Below are 3,994 nucleotides of genomic sequence, written 5' to 3'. Positions count from 1 at the left end.
CCGGCCCCAGCCGCGCCATCCCTTCCAGCTGCCACCGTGCAGGTGCCACCACCGCCACCGCCCAGCCCTAGCTTGGGCCGTTCCTCGCCGAGCGGCCTCCCGATCCAGGAGGTCCGCTTTCCATCTTCACCGTCTCTGCTGCCAGGCTGGCTCTACGGGACGTCATCTACGCCGGCCTACACGGAGGCCCGGCCGCCGTCGGCGTCCCAGTTGCAGCCCGGGGCGTCGGGCGCCACAGGGAACTACGCCGACCTCCCCACCATGGACCGAGCACCTTCATCAGCCCTCCGCACCGCCGAGGCAGTGGGCCATGGCGCGCCACACCAGCAGCCGCCTCGGTTCGCGAAGATCGACTTCGCCACCTACGACGGTTCGGACGACCCGCTTAACTGGTTAAACCAGTGTGACCAGTTCTTCCGGGGGCAGCGGACACCGGCGTCCGAGCGGACTTGGCTCGCGTCCTACCACCTTTGGGGCGCCGCCCAGACCTGGTACTACGCTCTCGATAAGGATGAGGGCGGCATGCCTCCCTGGGATCGTTTTCGCGAGCTGTGTCTCCTTCGTTTCGGACCACCACGGCGCGGCAGCCGCTTGTCCGAGCTGGGCCGCCTACCCTTCACCTCCACGGTCCAGGATTTCGCCGACCGCTTCCAGGCTCTGGCGTGTCACGCACCGGGGGTGACGGCACTCCAGCGGGCGGAGCTCTTCGTCGGGGGCCTTCCCGACCACATCCGCGTGGACGTCGAGATGAAGGGGCCCCAGGACCTACAGACGGCCATGTACTACGCTAGGGCGTTCGAGCAGCGCGCCCAGGCCTTGACACGACCAGCAGCACCTCGGGGGGGCCGAGTGCCTCCACGACCACCATCGGCCGCGCCCGCTTCTTCAGCCGTCCCACCGGCGACCACTCCGGCCGCGACGCGGCCCTTCCGGCGCCTTTCGCAGGCCGAGCAGCTCGAGCGCCGCCGCCTGGGGCTGTGCTTTAACTGTGATGCACCCTATGCCCCGGGCCATGTCTGCCCGCGCCTCTTCTACTTGGAGACTGTCGACAAGACGGAGGACGTTGTCACCGAGGAGGGACTCGGCGATCCAGCCGCCGAGGTCGCGCCGGCACCCGCACCTGTGCTGGCTATGGCCCTTGTCGTCTCCCTTCACGCATTGGCCGGCATCCGCACTGAGCGGACTATGCTTATCCCGGTCACGATCCACGGCGAGACTCTGGTGGCCCTGTTGGACACGGGATCCACTCATAACTTCCTTCCGGACTCTACTATGCGGCGACTGGCACTACACCCTACGGGCGGGGAGCAGCTGAGCGTCACCGTTGCTAATGGTGACCGCCTCCACTGCCATGGGCTCGCTCGAGACGTCCCCATCACTATCGGTGACGAGCACTTCATCATCACTTGTGCCGGCATCGATTTGGGCTGCTTCGACTTCATCCTCGGCGTCGACTTTTTGCGGACTCTCGGTCCCATCCTGTGGGACTTCGACGCCCTGACGATGACCTTCTGGCGCATGGGCCGCCGCATCCGGTGGGAGGGCGTTGGAGGCACCCCGGCGTCACCCCCACTCTAGCTCACCGCGGCTACCACGGAGGCCGAGCATCCACTGCTGGATCACCTTCTATAGCAGCATGGTGATCTTTTTGAGGAACCCCGGGGCCTTCCGCCGGCCCGGGTCTACGACCATCGTATTCATCTCCTGCCAGATTCGGCTCCTGTGGCAGTACGGCCCTACCTGTACCCTTAGTTGCAGAAGGACGAGTTGGAGCGGCAGTGCGCACTCATGCTTGCCGCGGGCATTATCCGGATATCGACATCACCCTTTACGACACCGGTCCTCCTCGTTCGCAAGTCGGACGGCACCTGGCGCTTCTGCATCGACTACCGTGCCCTTAATGCTCTCACACTTAAGGATAAATTTCCTATCCCAGTGGTCGATGAACTCCTGGATGAGCTACATGGGGCGCGCTTCTTCACCAAGCTGGACCTCCGGTCGGGGTATCATCAGGTGCGCATGCATCCCGACGACATCGCCAAGACGGCGTTACGGACTCATCACGGCCACTTCGAGTTTTTGGTGATGCCCTTTGGCCTCTCCAACGCCCCGGCGACATTCCAGGCCTTGATGAATGATGTCCTTCGACCCTACTTACGTCGGTTTGTGCTCGTTTTCTTTGATGACATTCTTATCTACAGCGCCTCTTGGGCGGAGCACCTCCAGCATGTAGCCATCGTCTTCAACGAGCTTCGGGCGCATCATCTTCATCTTAAGCGCTTAAAGTGCTCGTTCGGGACACCTTCAGTCGCTTACCTCGGCCATGTCATCTCGGCCGAGGGTGTGGCCATGGATGCCGACAAGGTGGCGGCCGTCGCCACCGGGCCGATCCCGCAGTCTCCGCGGGCTCTTCGCGGGTTTCTTGGCCTTGCGGGGTACTACCAGAAGTTCATCCGGGAATTTGACCTCATTGCGGCCCCGCTCACGCGCCTCCTCCGTCGCGACGCCTTCTCTTGGGATGAGGAGGCCACTTCAGCATTCGAGGCCCTCAAGGGGGCCCTTACGACGGGACCCGTACTACAGATGCCGGATTTCGACCTTCCCTTCACCATCGACTGCGACGCCTCCGGTGCGGGGTTTGGTGCGGTCCTGCATCAGGGCGATGGACCCCTCGCCTTCTTCAGCCGCCCCTTTGCTGCACGCCATCTTAAGTTGGCGGCGTATGAGCGTGAGCTTATTGGGTTGGTGCAGGCAGTACGCCACTGGCGGCCCTATCTTTGGGGTCGTTCTTTCCGGATCCGCACGGATCACTACAGCCTCAAGTTCATGCTGGATCAGAGGCTCTCGACGGTTCCTCAGCACCAGTGGATCAGTAAGCTCTTTGGCTTTGATTTCACCGTCGAGTATCGGCCAGGTCGCCTTAACACCATCGTCGACGCCCTGTCCTGGTGTGACGTCGATGTGGACGACGGCGAGGCGGAGGGGGCGGCCTTCTGCATCATCACCGGGCCCTCGTTCGCCCTCTACGCCGACATCCACCGCGCAACCGCGACCGCGGCCGACGCCCTCCTCTTGCAGCAGCAGCTGGCGGCGGGCGAGCTAGACGAGCCCTGGCGCCTCGCCGATGGCCTGCTTCTCCACGTGCGCCGCATCTTCGTTCCAGCGCACGACGATCTTCGTCAGCAGGTGCTGGGTCTCTCCCACTCGGCGGGCCATGAGGGCGTGCAGAAGATGCTCCATCGACTCCGTGCCGACTTCTATGTTCCAGGTGATCGTGCCCTCGTCCGTGATTGGGTGCGGTCTTGTGTGACGTGCCAGCTGTAACGCCCCGGATTCGTTGCGCCAGGTGTCTGCCAGTTATTTGCCGTCGTTGCCATGTCATTTGCTTGCGTGTTGCATTTTGCCATGTCATCATCTGCATTTTATCATGTCATCATGTGCATTTCATTTTGCATACGTGTTCGTCTCATGCATCCGAACATTTTCCCCGTTGTCCGTTTTCCAATCCGGCACTCCTATGTCATCTGGCGTCCCCCTTTTGTCTTTCGTTGTGAGCGGGTGTTAAACGGTCTCGGAATGGACCGAGGTTTGTCAAGCGGCCTTGGTATAGCACCGGTAGACCACCTGTCAAGTTTGCCATTTGGAGGTCGTTTGATACTCCAACGGTTAACCGGGTAACCGTAAAGGCCTCTTTTGTGTGCAGCCCAACACCCCTTCCAAAGTGGCCCAAAGCCCAGCAAACTCCCCTCCATGCTCTCGGTCGTTCGATCACGATCGCGTGGCCGAAAACCGCACCTCTTTTGGACTCTCCTAGCTCCCTCTACCTATATAAACACCTCCTCCCCCGAATTTTCGGATCAATTTCACCCCTAACCCTAGATCAAATCGCCCCTGCCACCACCGGACATGTCTGGCCTCGCCGGACGAAATCTCCGCCGCCGCCCGCAGCCACTCACGCGTCGCCACGTGGCACCCGCGCCCTCACCGCCGCCGC

The 3,994-nt window shown here is 62.1% G+C and overlaps 1 protein-coding gene across 1 annotated transcript in view; it reads left to right on the top strand.

Moving 5' to 3' along the window:
• The window catches only part of LOC123137967 (GDSL esterase/lipase At1g28590), an 8,637-nt gene that overhangs the window by 2,369 nt on the left and 2,274 nt on the right, over positions 1-3,994 (top strand). The window lies entirely within an intron of this gene.

This window comes from Triticum aestivum, chromosome 6B (genome assembly GCF_018294505.1).
Source record: "Triticum aestivum cultivar Chinese Spring chromosome 6B, IWGSC CS RefSeq v2.1, whole genome shotgun sequence".
Classification (NCBI taxonomy): Eukaryota; Viridiplantae; Streptophyta; class Magnoliopsida; order Poales; family Poaceae; genus Triticum; species Triticum aestivum.
Note: the sequence above shows the minus strand (reverse complement) of the source record. Positions and strands in the feature narration are given on the sequence as shown.